The 21,921-nt window shown below is 46.6% G+C and overlaps 1 pseudogene; it reads left to right on the forward strand.

Moving 5' to 3' along the window:
• The first annotated feature begins 598 nt into the window (after nt 1–598).
• Nucleotides 599–716, forward strand: LOC126089550 (5S ribosomal RNA; annotated as a pseudogene).
• The last annotated feature ends 21,205 nt before the right edge of the window (nt 717–21,921 follow it).

Here is a 21,921-nt window from a genome sequence, read left to right on the forward strand (position 1 = left end):
TCATAGGTTGTCAAATTGTTCTAGTGCAGTCATCACGCAACACAGTCCAGTAGTTCAAAACGATTCACATGTGGTAAAATTTTAACGTATAACTTCACCATATCACTGTCGTCATACGCATTTAAGGAACTCGAAACAATTACGATAGTGCACAAAAATAATCAGTTAGTCTGTCAACACTGCCCTGCTGACCAGTCAGCGTTCATAAGAGTCAGTAATGACTGTGTTGCTCTAATAACTTTCCTCTCGGAATTAATTAGTAATTACGGTCACGGGAGTCACGAATTAAACACACGACTGAAGAAAATGAACTGTACGCAATATATGCGAACATCTCAGAATGTTTGTTATCGGACTGCGGCACATTGCTCACGACAAGAGACACAGGAGTCGCTCCCTCTACTCTCAGGCGCAGATTGCCTGACCTCAGATGTGCTGGGTCTATACATGGTGATTCAAAAGAATCTGTACACACATCGTGGGTGTAATGTATGGGTTAAAATAAGAGTAAAATGTAAAATAAAGTTTTGTCTGAAACTTATTTATTTCCGAGCTATGATGCATAATGTCATTTTTGGCAGGCATTACATCATCGGTCGCCAACGGTCTTGCCACAGTGGTAACACCGGTTCCCGTCAGATCACCGAAGTTAAGCGCTGTCGGGCTGGGCTAGCACTTGGATGGGTGACCATCCGGTCTGCCGAGCGCTGTTGGAAAGCGGGGCGCACTCAGCCCTTGTGAGGCAAACTGAGGAGCTACTTGACTGAGAAGTAGCGGCTCCGGTCTCGGAAACTGACCTACGGCCGGGAGAGCGGTGTGCTGACCACATGCCCCTCCATATCCTCATCCAGTGACGCCTGTGGGCAGTCGGTACCGTTGGGACTTCATGGCCTATGAGGGAGGAGTTTAGTTTTTAGTTTTTTTATTACGTCATGGGCTTTTGGCATGTCGTTTTCGCCTTCATATCGACTGATATTGCTTTCTCGACGGTACAGCTGCACGTTTCAGTCGGGAGGCAAAAGAGTATCTCGAGGTTTCTTATGCCGCTAAGCAGACACGTCGATCAGATCTCCAGGTCTTAACCCCTGGACGTCTACCTCTGGGCCGGCCGCGGTGGCCGAGCGGTTCTAGGCGCTTCAGTCCGGAACCGCGCGACTGCTACGGTCGCAGGTTCGAATCCTGCCTCGGGCATGGATGTGTGTGATGTCCTTAGGTTAGTTAGGTTTAAGTAGTTCTAAGTTCTAGGGGACTGATGACCTCATATGTTAAGTCCCATAGTGCTCAGAGCCATTTGAACCATTTTGTTTCTACCTCTGGGGCCGTCTCATGGAGCTCGTAAATGGTGTTGCAATTGCGAATTTAGCACAATACAGCAGCGAATTTCAAATAGCTGTGCAACTGCGCAGAATGAGGAGAACGGAACCTGCGAGATTCCGAGAGCGATAATACATCAAGCATGTCACTGTCTTCGTCTACATGGACGTCATTTTGAACATGTCCTGGGGTAAATGTACAATACGTAGTTGAGTTGAATTTAGGGTCGCTTGGTGTCGTTGATTTCGGAGAAGAATTAATTTCGTGTTATTTGTGTTGCACTTGTGATCCCTACTTTGCTGCATAACTCTGAAATGAAGCATTTCATACAAAACGTATTAGACGTTTTAGTTTTATTCTGATGCATACATTCCACCTAAGAACTGTGTACAGTTACTTTTGAATCATCCTATCATCCTGTATATACGAGGGTCGTCCAATAGGTAATGCCCCCTTTTTTTCTCAGAACATATTTATTGTTAAGAGTCAGAATTTGGTGACAATATACATCAACATGTCTCGTCCATGTCCTATTTTTCTACGTAGTCTCCATCACGTTCTATAGCTATACGCCAACGTTGTGGAAGAGGATGTATTCCCTACTGGTAAAAGCTTTTGTCCTGTAGGCGTAGCCATGTTTTCACTGCATGACTGACACGATCCGTGACAGAAAGGCCTCTCCATCGGTCTCAAAACGCTCCAACAGTTCAGATGAAATGGTCTTTCTTTGAATATTGCGATCCGCTGTGAGCATTCTTGGAACCCATAGTGAACACTCCTTTGAATATCCGAGAGCCTCTATCATTGCAGACGCACTTCCAATGCTGACAAACAACTGCAGAGCCAATTGTCGAGTTGTGATGCGCCGGTCGGCACGAATAATGGCATCAGCACGATCCAGCATGTCTGGAGCAGTGGTTGTGACAGGACGTCCCAAGCGTGGCTCATCATGGAGCTCTGTTTCTGCATTTCCTGAGGCTGTAACTTTCTTAACCTTTCGCCCAACTGAACTCCTATCAACCGCAGCATCGCCATACACTGCACACAAGTGTTTATGGACGTTCACTAAGGTTTCTTTTTCTGCACACAATATTTCAATACCAGCACGCTGCTTGTAACGTGAGTCGTATGGTAGACGCCATTTTGACGCTGTACTACAGCTCTGTCATCTACCAAAACGGTTCGAAATTACACCGGCGCCGGCCGGGGTGACCGAGCGGTTCTAGGCGCTACAGCCTGGAACCGCGCGACCGAATCCTGCCCCGGGCATGGATGTGTGTGATGTCCTTAGGTTAGTTAGGTTTAGCTAGTTCTAAGTTCTAGGGGACTAATGACCTCAGAAGTTGAGTCCCATAGTGCTCAGAGCCATTTGAACCATTTGAACTACACCGGCGCTAAGAACAAACATCGGTCCTCGTAGTTTCGCCTACGAACAATATATTTCACATTTGTCATTACTAACGGCAGCCATCTTAAATAAAATATTTTATGACCATCAAAATATTTTAATTTCCCAATTAGTGACTTAATTAACATATGGCCGTCAAATGGAACATAAAAATATGTCAACAACAACAAAAAATGGTTCAAATGGCTCTAAGCACTATGTGACTTAACATCTGAGGTCATCAGTCCCCTAGACTCAGAACTACTTAAACCTAACTAACCTAAGGACACCACACACATCCATGCCCGAGGCAGGATTCGAACCTGCGACCGTAGCGGTCGCGCGGCTTCAGAATGAATCGTCTAGAACCGCTCGGCCACACCGGCCGGCTCATGGATATTAACAAATTTCTCTTCTTCAGGAAAGCTTCACTTGCCATTGGTATTCTGCATTTTATATCGTCTCAGCTTCGGCCGTCATCTGTTATTTGTATTTTTCAGATAATGATTCTCATCCACTACTTTTCGTCTCCCATTTCCTAATCCCCTCATCATTGCCCAATTTAATTCGACTACATTTCATTATCCTTATTTTGCTTTTGTAGATGATCGTCTTGTATCCTCCTTTCCAAACACTTCCCATTTCGTTCAGTTGCTCTTCCAAGTCCTTTGTTGTCACGACAGAATTACATTATCATTGGCAAACATCAACGTTTTTATTTCTTCTCTGTGAACATTTATATCGTCCGCAAAATTTTTATTTGGTTTCCTTTACTGCTTGCTCAATGACAGACTGAATAACATCGGTCATAGCCTGCACATCTGTGTCACCCTCTTCTCAACCACTCCTTCCCTTTTATGTCCTCTTGCTGTTGTAACCGTCTGGTTTCTCTATACGTTGTAAATAACATTTCACACCCTATATTTTAGCCCTGCTATCTTCATAATTTCGAAGAATGTATTCCAGTTAAGACTGTCAAAAGCTATGTCAAATTCTATCAACGCTGTACACATGGGTATGTTTTCTCTTAACCTATCTTCTAGGACAAATTGTAGTGTCACTATTGCTTCGCGTTTTCCTACAAATCTCCGGAACCCAAACTTACCTTCCCTGAGGTGGCCATCACCCATTTTTTCCATTTTCCTGTAAAGAAATTATGTCAGTATTTGGAACCATGCCTTATCGAACTGATAGATCGGTAATATTCACACCCGTTACGATCTACTGTCTTTGGAATTGGTATAGCCCTACATAATATGGCAACATAAGCTTCTCCATACGTTTTACTGAAGCAATGTCCGTGTGCACCTCTATTGATCACGTAGAAACGAAAACTTTGATTGAGGAAAGTCGCAAAGGTATAATCACGAATACCCAAGAACTGCAAATTTTGGTGACTTAACTGTGTTTTACATACACATTAGTACTATGCCGCTTTTTCCAGTTTGGATCTCTGTGTTACATACCAGTAACTAAAACTTAAAGCTTAAAAAAAAGTCTGTGCATCACGGAAATGTACACTGAAACGGCAAAGAAACTGGTATAGGCATGCGCATTCAAATACAGAGATTTGTAAACAAGTAGAATACGGAGCTGGGGCCGGCAATGTCTATATAAGACAACAACTGTCTGGTGCAGTTGTCAGATCGGTTACTGCTGCTACAATGGCAGGTTATCAAGATATAAGTGAGTTTGAACGCCGTGTTATAGTTCTCGCACGAGCGATGGGACACAGCACTTCCGAGGTAGGGACGAGGTGGAGAATTTCCCGTACGACCATTTGACGAGGGTAAAGCGAATAACAGGAATCGGGTAAAACATCAAATCTGAGCAATCGCTGCGGCCGGAAACAGATCCTGCAAGAACGGGATCAACGACGACTGAAGAAAATCGTTCAACGTGACGGAAGCGCAACCCCTCCGCAAACTGCTGCAGATTTCAGTGTTGAAGCATCAACAAGTGTCATCGTGCGAACCATTCAACGGAACATCATCGATATGGGCTTTCGGAGCCGAAGGCCAACTCGTGTACCCTTGATGACTGCGCGAGACAAATCTTTACGCCTCGCCTGGACCTGTCAACACCGACATTGGACTGTTGATGACTGGAAACATGTTGCCTGGTATTTTCAAATTGAATCGAGCGGATGGATGTGTTCGGGTATGGAGACAACCTCATGAATCCATGGACTCTGCATGTCAGCAGGGGACTGTTCAAGCTCGTGGAGACTCTGTAATGGTGTGGGGCGTGTGCAAGTGGAGTGATATGGGACCCCTGATACGTCTAGGGATACGACTCTTGACAGGTGACACGTATATAAGCATCCTGTCTGATCGGCTACATCCATTTACGTCCGTTGTGCATTCCGACGGACTAGAGCCATTCCAGCAGGATAACGCGACACCACACATGTCCAGAATTGCAACCGAGTGGCTCCAGGAACACTCTCGTGAGTTTGAGCACTTCTACTGGCCACCAGGCTCGCCAGCCATGAACATTGTTGGGCATATCTGGGATTTTTTGTAACGTGCTGTTTAGAAGAGATCTCCACCCCCTCGTTCTCACCGAGCGAGGTGGCGCAGTGGTTAGCAGACTGGACTCGCATTCGGGAGGACGACGGTTCAATCCCGCGTCCGGCCATCCTGATTTAGGTTTTCCGTGATTTCCCTAAATCGCTTCAGGCAAATGCTGGGATGGTTCCTTTGAAAGGGCACGGCCGACTTCCTTCCCCATCCTTCCCTTATCCGATGAGACCGATGACCTCGCTGTTTGGTCTCTTCCCCCAAACAATCCAACCCAACCCCCCTCGTTCTCTTACGGATTTATGGACAGCCCTGTAGCGTTCATGGTGCCAATTCCCTCCAGCACTACTTCAGTCAAAAATCGAATCCATGCCAGGTCGTGTTGTGGCACTTCAATGTGCTCGCGGGGGCCCTACACGATATTAGGCAGGTGTGCCAGTTTCTTTGACTCTTCAGTGAAATTCTGACACATTGTTATTGTAACAAACAGCTTATTTATGTTTAACAACGTGTTGCGCTGTTGTTTGGCTGATTTTATCTGCGCGATCAGCACAGATTATAGACGTAGTGGGATGAAGATTATTCGTAATTTCTGCCATGACACGCGGTCCCCTGAGCTTCTTAAGCAGATTCCGTCGAACTGTACGGCTTCTTCCGCTGTCTGCTAGTCTAGGTCTTCCTTTAGTAAAACAAATCTGTGCCCATTCTCACTGCCCTTCTCTATACAATCTGCGAGCCTTCCAGTTTCTCCAGCTTGACAGGCGTCCCACGGATTTGAGCAGTGTCCAAACGTGGGCGTACACATTACAAGATGCAGTTTCTCCGCATCCTGCAAAAGTCTCCTAGCCTGTTACTTGCTTTCCTTGGAGCAGAGTCCGTTTAACCGTTCCTGTTTGAGTCTCTGCACCTCTTTATTGCCAGATACCTGTGTGATTTGACCGGCTGTAGTAGTGATTCACTAGTCCTGAAGACAAGGGATACAACGTGCGTAGGGAATCCGAGCGAAACCTACTGTACTTCGACGTGAACCAGGCTGCAATTAAAGTCACTAATCTACGTTTCGGGAGAAAGTTTCCACACGAAATGAAACGTTGGAAATTTTGTCCTTGATAATATATTCTGAAACTTAGGTGAACAAGTATCACTGCTAAGCCCGTGCTAGTCTTAACACAGTCACTCACAATCCCTTTCACTCACGTTAGCAAGTTTATGGTGTTGCATTTCCCGAAAACGTAATACACTCCTGGAAATGGAAAAAAGAACACATTGACACCGGTGTGTCAGACCCACCATACTTGCTCCGGACACTGCGAGAGGGCTGTACAAGCAATGATCACACGCACGGCACAGCGGACACACCAGGTACCGCGGTGTTGGCCGTCGAATGGCGCTAGCTGCGCAGCATTTGTGCACCGCCGCCGTCAGTGTCAGCCAGTTTGCCGTGGCATACGGAGCTCCATCGTTCTACCATTCCTAGACCGGCAAGGGAACTTGCTGTTCCAACAGGACAATGCACGTCCGCATGTATCCCGTGCCACCCAACGTGCTCTAGAAGGTGTAAGTCAACTACCCTGGCCAGCAAGATCTCCGGATCTGTCCCCCATTGAGCATGTTTGGGACTGGATGAAGCGTCGTCTCACGCGGTCTGCACGTCCAGCACGAACGCTGGTCCAACTGAGGCGCCAGGTGGAAATGGCATGGCAAGCCGTTCCACAGGACTACATCCAGCATTTCTACGATCGTCTCCATGGGAGAATAGCAGCCTGCATTGCTGCGAAAGGTGGATATACACTGTACTAGTGCCGACATTGTGCATGCTCTGTTGCCTGTGTCTATGTGCCTGTGGTTCTGTCAGTGTGATCATGTGATGTATCTGACCCCAGGAATGTGTCAATAAAGTTTCCCCTTCCTGGGACAATGAATTCACGGTGTTCTTATTTCAATTTCCAGGAGTGTAGCTACGAAAATACGGATTGTTTTTGATTGAGAATTCTCGACACATATTAAGCCTGTCGGTACCTAATGCAGTCACAGTTTTTAACCACCGACCTGCTCAATACGCCACGCGGAATTTATGTCGTTTCTCGTCACAAAATTCACTTAAAAATTCCGTAATTTCTACACACCCATCGGAATAATTATGCCTTCACTTGAAACACTTTTGACGTATGAAACACTGCTAGATCCGGCAACTTATCATTTCCATCGGAACTACTACTACTACATACGTCCGAACTGTTTCATGGCTAGGCTCCGACTCCTCTCTAGAATACTTCTCTACCAGCAGAGAAAGGCGCGCGAAGAACATTGCTTAAGCATTGTTCAGTTTACTCAACAGCCAATAGCAAAAGAACATTCTGCCGCGTCAGTCCGCGCTTTTCATCAACAAGCAATCGCGAAATAGTAAACCTAACGACTTCACTTTTTACCGACGTAATTATCTAATATGCTGAAGTTTTGTTTATGCATAAAGTTATTTACTATTGCTATTTATACCTGAATTAACTTTCCCTTTACCATAAACTGACTTTACAAATCTATTCTACAAAAATCCCCTTTGTCCACATCCATACTTATTCGAAATGTTCCCACACTAAGTCCCACTACATAACTCGTTAACCAATTATCTACATATTAACCTTAAACCACACTCACGCATCATTCATACTGCTGAAACAGATTTATAACATTTTACATACCCAAAAAGACGTAAAAACACTTTATGAAAATACTAGAGCCGGCGGGAGTGGCCGTGCGGTTATGGGCGCTACAGCCTGGAGCCGAGCGACCGCAACGGTCGCAGGTTCGAATCCTGCCTCGGGCATGGATGTGTGTGATGTCCTTAGGTCAGTTAGGTTTAATTAGTTCTAAGTTCTAGTCGACTGATGACCTTAGAAGTTAAGTCGCATAGTGCTCAGAGCCATTTGAACCATTTGAAAATACTAGAACAGTTTATGAAAAACATTCTATTACTTTAGTGCAGTCTAGTGGGCACATCATCATCATCATCATCATCATCATTTAAGACTGATTATGCCTTTCAGCGTTCAGTCTGGAACATAGCCCCCCTTATACAGTTCCTCCATGATGCCCTATTCAGTGCTAACATTGGTGCCTCTTCTGATGTTAAACCTATTACTTCAAAATCATTCTTAACCGAATCCAGGTACCTTCTCCTCGGTCTGCCCCGACTCCTCCTACCCTCTACTGCTGAATCCATGAGTCTCTTGGGTAACCTTGCTTCTCCCATGCGTGTAACATGACCCCACCATCTAAGCCTGTTCGCCCTGACTGCTACATCTATAGAGTTCATTCCCAGTTTTTCTTTGATTTCCTCATTGTGGACACCCTCCTGCCATTGTTCCCATCTACTAGTACCTGCAATCATCCTAGCTACTTTCACATCCGTAACCTCAACCTTGTTGATAAGGTAACCTGAATCCACCCAGCTTTCGCTCCCATACAACAAAGTTGGTCGAAAGTTTGAACGGTGCACAGATAACTTAGTCTTGGTTCTGACATCCTTCTTGCAGAAGAGAGTAGATCGTAGCTGAGCGCTCACTGCATTAGCTTTGCTACACCTCGCTTCCAGTTCTTTCACTATGTTGCCATCCTGTGAGAATATGCATCCTAGTGGGCACAATCGAAACTAAATCACAGTCCCCTATCCAATACTGTCCTCTGTCGGCTGATACATAAACTACGTGCGCGTCCAGTCTGGCGTCACCATCTGTCAGTATCCAGCTCTGAGACACATCTCCCACTTGACCGCCTCCAAGGCAGGATCGGTATACGGCGCTAGGCCTCAAACGTTTCTACGTGTCATCAAGTGAGCAACTTTGGCTTGGTCTACGTTAAGAGTCAGTTGCTAGTCTCTCGGGCAAATTGATATTTTACCAGTGCCTAACTGTACTTTGTTGTTCTTAATATGTATTAATGACTTGCCATTCTATATTCATGAAGAGGCAAAGTTAGTTCTCTTTGTTGATGATAAAAGTATAGTAATCACACCTGACAAACAAGAATTAACTGATGAAGTTGTCAATACTGTCTTTCAGAAAATTACTAATTGGTTCCTTGTAAACGGACTGTCACTGAATTTTGATAATACACAGTACATACAGTTCCGTACAGTGAATTGTATGACGCCATTAATAAATATAGACCTTAATCAGAAGCATATAGCTAAGGTAGAATATTCAAAATTTTTAGGTGTGTCCATTGATGAGAGATTAAATTGGAAGAAACACATTGATGATCTACTGAAACGTTTGAGTTCAGCTACTTATGCAATAAGGGTCATTGCAAATTTTGGTGATAAACATCTTAGTAAATTAGCTTACTACGCCTATTTTCACTCGTTGCTTTCATATGGCATCATATTTTGGGGTAATTCATTACTGAGGAATAAAGTATTTAGTGCACAAAAGCGTGCAATCAGAATAATAGCTGGAGTCCACCCAAGATCATCCTGCAGACATTTATTTAAGGATCTAGGGATATTCACAGTAGCTTCTCAGTATATATACTCTCTTATGAAATTTGTTATTAACAACCAAACCCAATTCAAAAGTAATAGCAGTGTGCATAACTACAATACTAGGAGAAAGAATGATCTTCACTATTCAAGATTAAATCTAACTTTGGCACAGAAAGGGGCGAATTATACTGCCACTAAAGTCTTTGGTCACTTACCAAATAGTATCAGAAGTCTGACAGATAACCAACAAGTATTTAAGAAGAAATTAAAATAATTTCTGAATGACAACTCCTTCTACTCCATAGAGGAATTTTTAGATATAAATTTTAAAAAAAATGTTGTTGTTGTGTTGTTGTGGTCTTCAGTCCTGAGACTGGTTTGATGCAGCTCTCCATGCTACTCTATCCTGTGCAAGCTTCTTCATCTCCCAGTACCTACTGCAACCTACATCCTTCTGAATCTGCTTAGTGTATTGATCTCTTGGTCTCCCTCTACGATTTTTACCCTCCACGCTGCCCTCCAATGCTAAATTTGTGATCCCTCGATGCCTCAGAACATGTCCTACCAACCGATCCCTTCTTCTAGTCAAGTTGTGCCACAAACTTCTCTTCTCCCCAATCCTATTCAATACCTCCTCATTAGTTACGTGATCTACCCACCTTATCTTCAGCATTCTTCTGTAGCACCACATTTCGAAAGCTTCTATTCTCTTCTTGTCCAAACTAGTTATCGTCCATGTCTCACTTCCATACATGGCTACACTCCATACAAATACTTTCAGAAACGACTTCCTGACACCTAAATCTATATTCGATGTTAACAAATTTCTCTTCTTCAGAAACGCTTTCCTTGCCATTGCCAGTCTACATTTTATATCCTCTCTACTTCGACCATCATCGGTTATTTTACTCCCTAAATAGCAAAACTCCTTTACTACTTTAAGTTTCTCATTTCCTAATCTAATTCCCTCAGCATCACCCGACTTAATTTGACTACATTCCATTATCCTCGTTTTGCTTTTGTTGATGTTCATCTTATATCCTCCTTTCAAGACACTGTCCATTCCGTTCAACTGCTCTTCCAAGTCCTTTGCTGTCTCTGACAGAATTACAATGTCATCGGCGAACCTCAAAGTTTTTACTTCTTCTCCATGAATTTTAATGCCTACTCCGAATTTTTCTTTTGTTTCCTTTACTGCTTGCTCAATATACAGATTGAATAACATCGGGGAGAGGCTACAACCCTGTCTCACTCCTTTCCCAACCACTGCTTCCCTTTCATGCCCCTCGACTCTTATAACTGCCATCTGGTTTCTGTACAAATTGTAAATAGCCTTTCGCTCCCTGTATTTTACCCCTGCCACCTTCAGGAGAAAAAAAAATAAAAAATTAAAAATTAAAAAATAAAAAAAACCAAAAAATGAAAAAGTTGTTATATTAACTTAATATTGACTCGTTCCACATCATTACGAAATATCGTATTCATGATCCATTGAACTAGTATTAATCTAATCTAATCTAATCTAATCTGTATATGACTGCAGTGTTTAGCGGGTTGAATCCCTCCCGTGTATCACACTGTGACCAGAGTGTTGGGACGGGTATTGTCATACGTCGCCTGCTTTAAAGACTCACAAGAGTTGACAAAAGTGTGAAATGACTTTGCCTCCCCTCCCTCTTCCCCCACTCACTCAACCCCCCCCCCCCCCCACTTCCCCCTCGTGCAACACGACTAATTATCCGCGAGGTGGTCAGGCGGTGCCGTGAAGCACGCGGCTGGTGGCGGGGATTTCTCGTGGGGGCGACGCCGTCAGGCCGGGGGCTTTGTTTTTGTGGCGGCGGCATTTTGGGAGCGGAGCAGAGCAGAGGCGAGGGGCCGTCCAGCAGCCGCTCCGCCGGTGGTCCGCGCCGGTCACGTGCGCCGCACAGCTGCCGGCCTCCCGCCCGGTCGCACCCGCTCTGCTGCGGCAGTTAACTCCACGTTCGTTTGTACTGAAAGTTCGCAAAAACAGCAAACGCCCACTCGAAACGGCCTGTATTCAATAAACCGTATCCAGCTGCAGTAGCTTAAGTTTACGTGCAGTAACTTACGCCAATACATAGGACAAACAAGCAGAAACTTCCGAACGAGGTACACAGAGCACATGAGAGCTCTTGAGAGTGAAAGCACACATTCAACTTTTGCAGAACATCTAATGAACAAAAACCATAACCCCACTAATATCGAAAACGATCTACAGATTCTGAGAAACAGCAACAGCCCATACCGACAACTAACAATAATACTACATACTACATACAAAAGGCTATAGTCGGAACATGTAATAAACGAAAATACAACACTTTGGAACAACACACTGTTTACCGCTCTGAGAGAACTGACCAAGGACACAGAACAGAAAGCACACACACACACACAAAAGAACCACTTCCCCATCACACACAGAGACGTAAATAATGAACAGAAGTCGTCGTAATTCGCGCTACAGTTTTTCATAGCCTTTCTCGCCACGTGCGATACACCTCTCGCGACACACGCGAACAGCAAGATGGCGTAATATTCTGGATCAGAAACAGAGTGCGAAAGTTTTGTTTTTCTGTGTATAAAAGCAGCTACATACCATCCAACAAACGTGAGTACAAGAATAAATAAGTAACAGCTCAGTCCACACCAAATAACTGGTTTCCACAACACTACTACAATCCCATGTATGTACTGCTGACATACGAAGTTCATCTTTTAGTATTTTGTGTACTAACAGCCGCTCACATGGTTGCAGATGACATGATGTTCGCTAAGTAAAAAACGGCAACATGAAAAAGGCGCACAGCTACAATAATTGCTTAAAACATGCTGTAACATACAATAAATAAGGTAATATGAAAGTATCCATAGAAAACTATATTTCAAAAAACGAATAGTAAAAATGCAATAAAGTGCTATTGTGTTTGTATAGCCATGCTAGTTTCAGCATGTTTTAGGTTAAAAAACACCCACTGATGATGGTCATATTTGTCACCAAAACTAGTTTGGGAAAATAAAGAAATAAAAGAATAACAAGATGTTTTGCATCAAGGCGGACCAAATTTTTCTGATGTTACTGTTTTTCTGTGCAAACACGCATCGAATGGAATAATTCCAAGATAAATCATTAATAACTATGCGGTTCACATTATAATACGGAAATATCCGGAGTACCGCAGGGAAGTGTGATAGACCGTTACTGTTTACAATATATACAAACGATCTAGTAGAAAGCGTCGGAAGCTCTTTAAGGTTTTTCGCGGATGATGCAGTTGTCTATATCAAAGTAGCAACTCCAGAAGATAGTAAGTATTTGGAGAACGACCTGCAGAGAATTGCTTAATGGTGCAGGCTCTGGCAGTTGACCCTGAAGGCAAATAAATGTAACATATTGCGCATACATAGGAAAAAGAAATGCTGGCTGCGGTGGCTGAGCGGTTCTAGGCGCTACAGTCAGGAACCGCGCGACCGCTACAGTCGCAGGTTCGAATCCTGCCTCGGGCATGGATGTGCGTGATGTCCTTAGGTTAGTTAGGTTTAAGTAGTTCTAGGTTCTAGGGGACTGATGACCTCAGAAGTTAAGTCCCATAGTGCTCAGAGCCACTTGAACCATTCGAAAAAGAAATCCACTACTGCACAGCTACGCTATTGATGACAAACAGCTGGATACAGCTTCTGCCTGTAAAATATCTAGGCGTAACTACTAGAGCGACCTTAAGTGAAATGGCCGGCCGCGGCGGTCTAGCGGTTCTAGGCGCGCAGTCCGGAACCGCGCGACCGCTACAGTCGCAGGTTCGAATCCTGCCTCGGGCATGGATGTGCGTGATGTCCTTAGGTTAGTTAGGTTTAAGTAGTTCTAGGTTCTAGGGGACTGATGACTTCAGAAGTTAAGTCCCATAGTGCTCAGAGCCACTTGAACCATTCGAAAAAGAAATCCACTACTGCACAGCTACGCTATTGATGACAAACAGCTGGATACAGCTTCTGCCTGTAAAATATCTAGGCGTAACTACTAGAGCGACCTTAAGTGAAATGGCCGGCCGCGGTGGTCTAGCGGTTCTAGGCGCGCAGTCCGGAACCGCGCGACCGCTACAGTCGCAGGTTCGAATCCTGCCTCGGGCATGGATGTGCGTGATGTCCTTAGGTTAGTTAGGTTTAAGTAGTTCTAGGTTCTAGGGGACTGATGACTTCAGAAGTTAAGTCCCATAGTGCTCAGAGCCACTTGAACCATTTGAAAAAGAAATCCACTACTGCACAGCTACGCTATTGATGACAAACAGCTGGATACAGCTTCTGCCTGTAAAATATCTAGGCGTAACTACTAGAGCGACCTTAAGTGAAATGGCCGGCCGCGGTGGTCTAGCGGTTCTAGGCGCGCAGTCCAGAACCGCGCGACCGCTACAGTCGCAGGTTCGAATCCTGCCTCGGGCATGGATGTGCGTGATGTCCTTAGGTTAGTTAGGTTTAAGTAGTTCTAGGTTCTAGGGGACTGATGACCTCAGAAGTTAAGTCCCATAGTGCTCAGAGCCACTTGAACCATTCGAAAAAGAAATCCACTACTGCACAGCTACGCTATTGATGACAAACAGCTGGATACAGCTTCTGCCTGTAAAATATCTAGGCGTAACTACTAGAGCGACCTTAAGTGAAATGGCCGGCCGCGGTGGTCTAGCGGTTCTAGGCGCGCAGTCCGGAACCGCGCGACCGCTACAGTCGCAGGTTCGAATCCTGCCTCGGGCATGGATGTGCGTGACGTCCTTAGATTAGTTAGGTTTAAGTAGTTCTAGGTTCTAGGGGACTGATGACCTCAGAAGTTAAGTCCCATAGTGCTCAGAGCCACTTGAACCATTCGAAAAAGAAATCCACTACTGCACAGCTACGCTATTGATGACAAACAGCTGGATACAGCTTCTGCCTGTAAAATATCTAGGCGTAACTACTAGAGCGACCTTAAGTGAAATGGCCGGCCGCGGTGGTCTAGCGGTTCTAGGCGCGCAGTCCGGAACCGCGCGACCGCTACAGTCGCAGGTTCGAATCCTGCCTCGGGCATGGATGTGCGTGATGTCCTTAGGTTAGTTAGGTTTAAGTAGTTCTAGGTTCTAGGGGACTGATGACCTCAGAAGTTAAGTCCCATAGTGCTCAGAGCCACTTGAACCATTCGAAAAAGAAATCCACTACTGCACAGCTACGCTATTGATGACAAACAGCTGGATACAGCTTCTGCCTGTAAAATATCTAGGCGTAACTACTAGAGCGACCTTAAGTGAAATGGCCGGCCGCGGTGGTCTAGCGGTTCTAGGCGCGCAGTCCGGAACCGCGCGACCGCTACAGTCGCAGGTTCGAATCCTGCCTCGGGCATGGATGTGCGTGATGTCCTTAGGTTAGTTAGGTTTAAGTAGTTCTAGGTTCTAGGGGACTGATGACCTCAGAAGTTAAGTCCCATAGTGCTCAGAGCCACTTGAACCATTCGAAAAAGAAATCCACTACTGCACAGCTACGCTATTGATGACAAACAGCTGGATACAGCTTCTGCCTGTAAAATATCTAGGCGTAACTACTAGAGCGACCTTAAGTGAAATGGCCGGCCGCGGTGGTCTAGCGGTTCTAGGCGCGCAGTCCGGAACCGCGCGACCGCTACAGTCGCAGGTTCGAATCCTGCCTCGGGCATGGATGTGCGTGATGTCCTTAGGTTAGTTAGGTTTAAGTAGTTCTAGGTTCTAGGGGACTGATGACCTCAGAAGTTAAGTCCCATAGTGCTCAGAGCCACTTGAACCATTTGAAAAAGAAATCCACTACTGCACAGCTACGCTATTGATGAAAAACAGCTGGATACAGCTTCTGCCTGTAAAATATCTAGGCGTAACTACTAGAGCGACCTTAAGTGAAATGGCCGGCCGCGGTGGTCTAGCGGTTCTAGGCGCGCAGTCCGGAACCGCGCGACCGCTACAGTCGCAGGTTCGAATCCTGCCTCGGGCATGGATGTGCGTGATGTCCTTAGGTTAGTTAGGTTTAAGTAGTTCTAGGTTCTAGGGGACTGATGACCTCAGAAGTTAAGTCCCATAGTGCTCAGAGCCACTTGAACCATTTGAAAAAGAAATCCACTACTGCACAGCTACGCTATTGATGACAAACAGCTGGATACAGCTTCTGCCTGTAAAATATCTAGGCGTAACTACTAGAGCGACCTTAAGTGAAATGGCCGGCCGCGGTGGTCTAGCGGTTCTAGGCGCGCAGTCCGGAACCGCGCGACCGCTACAGTCGCAGGTTCGAATCCTGCCTCGGGCATGGATGTGCGTGATGTCCTTAGGTTAGTTAGGTTTAAGTAGTTCTAGGTTCTAGGGGACTGATGACCTCAGAAGTTAAGTCCCATAGTGCTCAGAGCCACTTGAACCATTCGAAAAAGAAATCCACTACTGCACAGCTACGCTATTGATGACAAACAGCTGGATACAGCTTCTGCCTGTAAAATATCTAGGCGTAACTACTAGAGCGACCTTAAGTGAAATGGCCGGCCGCGGTGGTCTAGCGGTTCTAGGCGCGCAGTCCGGAACCTCGCGACCGCTACAGTCGCAGGTTCGAATCCTGCCTCGGGCATGGATGTGCGTGATGTCCTTAGGTTAGTTAGGTTTAAGTAGTTCTAGGTTCTAGGGGACTGATGACCTCAGAAGTTAAGTCCCATAGTGCTCAGAGCCACTTGAACCATTTGAAAAAGAAATCCACTACTGCACAGCTACGCTATTGATGACAAACAGCTGGATACAGCTTCTGCCTGTAAAATATCTAGGCGTAACTACTAGAGCGACCTTAAGTGAAATGGCCGGCCGCGGTGGTCTAGCGGTTCTAGGCGCGCAGTCCGGAACCGCGCGACCGCTACAGTCGCAGGTTCGAATCCTGCCTCGGGCATGGATGTGCGTGATGTCCTTAGGTTAGTTAGGTTTAAGTAGTTCTAGGTTCTAGGGGACTGATGACCTCAGAAGTTAAGTCCCATAGTGCTCAGAGCCACTTGAACCATTCGAAAAAGAAATCCACTACTGCACAGCTACGCTATTGATGACAAACAGCTGGATACAGCTTCTGCCTGTAAAATATCTAGGCGTAACTACTAGAGCGACCTTAAGTGAAATGGCCGGCCGCGGTGGTCTAGCGGTTCTAGGCGCGCAGTCCGGAACCGCGCGACCGCTACAGTCGCAGGTTCGAATCCTGCCTCGGGCATGGATGTGCGTGATGTCCTTAGGTTGGTTAGGTTTAAGTAGTTCTAGGTTCTAGGGGACTGATGACCTCAGAAGTTAAGTCCCATAGTGCTCAGAGCCACTTGAACCATTCGAAAAAGAAATCCACTACTGCACAGCTACGCTATTGATGACAAACAGCTGGATACAGCTTCTGCCTGTAAAATATCTAGGCGTAACTACTAGAGCGACCTTAAGTGAAATGGCCGGCCGCGGTGGTCTAGCGGTTCTAGGCGCGCAGTCCGGAACCGCGCGACCGCTACAGTCGCAGGTTCGAATCCTGCCTCGGGCATGGATGTGCGTGATGTCATTAGGTTAGTTAGGTTTAAGTAGTTCTAGGTTCTAGGGGACTGATGACCTCAGAAGTTAAGTCCCATAGTGCTCAGAGCCACTTGAACCATTTGAAAAAGAAATCCACTACTGCACAGCTACGCTATTGATGACAAACAGCTGGATACAGCTTCTGCCTGTAAAATATCTAGGTTTAACTACTAGAGCGACCTTAAGTGAAATGGCCGGCCGCGGTGGTCTAGCGGTTCTAGGCGCGCAGTCCGGAACCGCGCGACCGCTACAGTCGCAGGTTCGAATCCTGCCTCGGGCATGGATGTGCGTGATGTCCTTAGGTTAGTTAGGTTTAAGTAGTTCTAGGTTCTAGGGGACTGATGACCTCAGAAGTTAAGTCCCATAGTGCTCAGAGCCACTTGAACCATTCGAAAAAGAAATCCACTACTGCACAGCTACGCTATTGATGACAAACAGCTGGATACAGCTTCTGCCTGTAAAATATCTAGGCGTAACTACTAGAGCGACCTTAAGTGAAATGGCCGGCCGCGGTGGTCTAGCGGTTCTAGGCGCGCAGTCCGGAACCGCGCGACCGCTACAGTCGCAGGTTCGAATCCTGCCTCGGGCATGGATGTGCGTGATGTCCTTAGGTTAGTTAGGTTTAAGTAGTTCTAGGTTCTAGGGGACTGATGACCTCAGAAGTTAAGTCCCATAGTGCTCAGAGCCACTTGAACCATTCGAAAAAGAAATCCACTACTGCACAGCTACGCTATTGATGACAAACAGCTGGATACAGCTTCTGCCTGTAAAATATCTAGGCGTAACTACTAGGGCGACCTTAAGTGAAATGGCCGGCCGTGGTGGTCTAGCGGTTCTAGGCGCGCAGTCCGGAACCGAGCGACCGCTACAGTCGCAGGTTCGAATCCTGCCTCGGGCATGGATGTGCGTGATGTCCTTAGGTTAGTTAGGTTTAAGTAGTTCTAGGTTCTAGGGGACTGATGACCCCAGAAGTTAAGTCCCATAGTGCTCAGAGCCACTTGAACCATTTGAAAAAGAAATCCACTACTGCACAGCTACGCTATTGATGACAAACAGCTGGATACAGCTTCTGCCTGTAAAATATCTAGGCGTAACTACTAGAGCGACCTTAAGTGAAATGGCCGGCCGCGGTGGTCTAGCGGTTCTAGGCGCGCAGTCCGGAACCGCGCGACCGCTACAGTCGCAGGTTCGAATCCTGCCTCGGGCATGGATGTGCGTGATGTCCTTAGGTTAGTTAGGTTTAAGTAGTTCTAGGTTCTAGGGGACTGATGACCTCAGAAGTTAAGTCCCATAGTGCTCAGAGCCACTTGAACCATTCGAAAAAGAAATCCACTACTGCACAGCTACGCTATTGATGACAAACAGCTGGATACAGCTTCTGCCTGTAAAATATCTAGGCGTAACTACTAGAGCGACCTTAAGTGAAATGGCCGGCCGCGGTGGTCTAGCGGTTCTAGGCGCGCAGTCCGGAACCGCGCAACCGCTACAGTCGCAGGTTCGAATTCTGCCTCGGGCATGGATGTGCGTGATGTCCTTAGGTTAGTTAGGTTTAAGTAGTTCTAGGTTCTAGGGGACTGATGACCTCAGAAGTTAAGTCCCATAGTGCTCAGAGCCACTTGAACCATTTGAAAAAGAAATCCACTACTGCACAGCTACGCTATTGATGACAAACAGCTGGATACAGCTTCTGCCTGTAAAATATCTAGGCGTAACTACTAGAGCGACCTTAAGTGAAATGGCCGGCCGCGGTGGTCTAGCGGTTCTAGGCGCGCAGTCCGGAACCGCGCGACCGCTACAGTCGCAGGTTCGAATCCTGCCTCGGGCATGGATGTGCGTGATGTCCTTAGGTTAGTTAGGTTTAAGTAGTTCTAGGTTCTAGGGGACTGATGACCTCAGAAGTTAAGTCCCATAGTGCTCAGAGCCACTTGAACCATTTGAAAAAGAAATCCACTACTGCACAGCTACGCTATTGATGACAAACAGCTGGATACAGCTTCTGCCTGTAAAATATCTAGGCGTAACTACTAGAGCGACCTTAAGTGAAATGGCCGGCCGCGGTGGTCTAGCGGTTCTAGGCGCGCAGTCCGGAACCGCGCGACCGCTACAGTCGCAGGTTCGAATCCTGCCTCGGGCATGGATGTGCGTGATGTCCTTAGGTTAGTTAGGTTTAAGTAGTTCTAGGTTCTAGGGGACTGATGACCTCAGAAGTTAAGTCCCATAGTGCTCAGAGCCACTTGAACCATTCGAAAAAGAAATCCACTACTGCACAGCTACGCTATTGATGACAAACAGCTGGATACAGCTTCTGCCTGTAAAATATCTAGGCGTAACTACTAGAGCGACCTTAAGTGAAATGGCCGGCCGCGGTGGTCTAGTGGTTCTAGGCGCGCAGTCCGGAACCGCGCGACCGCTACAGTCGCAGGTTCGAATCCTGCCTCGGGCATGGATGTGCGTGATGTCCTTAGGTTAGTTAGGTTTAAGTAGTTCTAGGTTCTAGGGGACTGATGACCTCAGAAGTTAAGTCCCATAGTGCTCAGAGCCACTTGAACCATTTGAAAAAGAAATCCACTACTGCACAGCTACGCTATTGATGACAAACAGCTGGATACAGCTTCTGCCTGTAAAATATCTAGGCGTAACTACTAGAGCGACCTTAAGTGAAATGGCCAGCCGCGGTGGTCTAGCGGTTCTAGGCGCGCAGTCCGGAACCGCGCGACCGCTACAGTCGCAGGTTCGAATCCTGCCTCGGGCATGGATGTGCGTGATGTCCTTAGGTTAGTTAGGTTTAAGTAGTTCTAGGTTCTAGGGGACTGATGACCTCAGAAGTTAAGTCCCATAGTGCTCAGAGCCACGTGAACCATTTGAAAAAGAAATCCACTACTGCACAGCTACGCTATTGATGACAAACAGCTGGATACAGCTTCTGCCTGTAAAATATCTAGGCGTAACTACTAGAGCGACCTTAAGTGAAATGGCCGGCCGCGGTGGTCTAGCGGTTCTAGGCGCGCAGTCCGGAACCGCGCGACCGCTACAGTCGCAGGTTCGAATCCTGCCTCGGGCATGGATGTGCGTGATGTCCTTAGGTTAGTTAGGTTTAAGTAGTTCTAGGTTCTAGGGGACTGATGACCTCAGAAGTTAAGTCCCATAGTGCTCAGAGCCACTTGAACCATTCGAAAAAGAAATCCACTACTGCACAGCTACGCTATTGATGACAAACAGCTGGATACAGCTTCTGCCTGTAAAATATCTAGGCGTAACTACTAGAGCGACCTTAAGTGAAATGGCCGGCCGCGGTGGTCTAGCGGTTCTAGGCGCGCAGTCCGGAACCGCGCGACCGCTACAGTCGCAGGTTCGAATCCTGCCTCGGGCATGGATGTGCGTGATGTCCTTAGGTTAGTTAGGTTTAAGTAGTTCTAGGTTCTAGGGGACTGATGACCTCAGAAGTTAAGTCCCATAGTGCTCAGAGCCACTTGAACCATTTGAAAAAGAAATCCACTACTGCACAGCTACGCTATTGATGACAAACAGCTGGATACAGCTTCTGCCTGTAAAATATCTAGGCGTAACTACTAGAGCGACCTTAAGTGAAATGGCCGGCCGCGGTGGTCTAGCGGTTCTAGGCGCGCAGTCCGGAACCGCGCGACCGCTACAGTCGCAGGTTCGAATCCTGCCTCGGGCATGGATGTGCGTGATGTCCTTAGGTTAGTTAGGTTTAAGTAGTTCTAGGTTCTAGGGGACTGATGACCTCAGAAGTTAAGTCCCATAGTGCTCAGAGCCACTTGAACCATTCGAAAAAGAAATCCACTACTGCACAGCTACGCTATTGATGACAAACAGCTGGATACAGCTTCTGCCTGTAAAATATCTAGGCGTAACTACTAGAGCGACCTTAAGTGAAATGGCCGGCCGCGGTGGTCTAGCGGTTCTAGGCGCGCAGTCCGGAACCGCGCGACCGCTACAGTCGCAGGTTCGAATCCTGCCTCGGGCATGGATGTGCGTGATGTCCTTAGGTTAGTTAGGTTTAAGTAGTTCTAGGTTCTAGGGGACTGATGACCTCAGAAGTTAAGTCCCATAGTGCTCAGAGCCACTTGAACCATTCGAAAAAGAAATCCACTACTGCACAGCTACGCTATTGATGACAAACAGCTGGATACAGCTTCTGCCTGTAAAATATCTAGGCGTAACTACTAGAGCGACCTTAAGTGAAATGTCCGGCCGCGGTGGTCTAGCGGTTCTAGGCGCGCAGTCCGGAACCGCGCGACCGCTACAGTCGCAGGTTCGAATCCTGCCTCGGGCATGGATGTGCGTGATGTCATTAGGTTAGTTAGGTTTAAGTAGTTCTAGGTTCTAGGGGACTGATGACCTCAGAAGTTAAGTCCAATAGTGCTCAGAGCCACTTGAACCATTTGAAAAAGAAATCCACTACTGCACAGCTACGCTATTGATGACAAACAGCTGGATACAGCTTCTGCCTGTAAAATATCTAGGTTTAACTACTAGAGCGACCTTAAGTGAAATGGCCGGCCGCGGTGGTCTAGCGGTTCTAGGCGCGCAGTCCGGAACCGCGCGACCGCTACAGTCGCAGGTTCGAATCCTGCCTCGGGCATGGATGTGCGTGATGTCCTTAGGTTAGTTAGGTTTAAG

Source organism: Schistocerca cancellata, chromosome 6 (genome assembly GCF_023864275.1).
Source record: "Schistocerca cancellata isolate TAMUIC-IGC-003103 chromosome 6, iqSchCanc2.1, whole genome shotgun sequence".
NCBI lineage: Eukaryota > Metazoa > Arthropoda > Insecta > Orthoptera > Acrididae > Schistocerca > Schistocerca cancellata.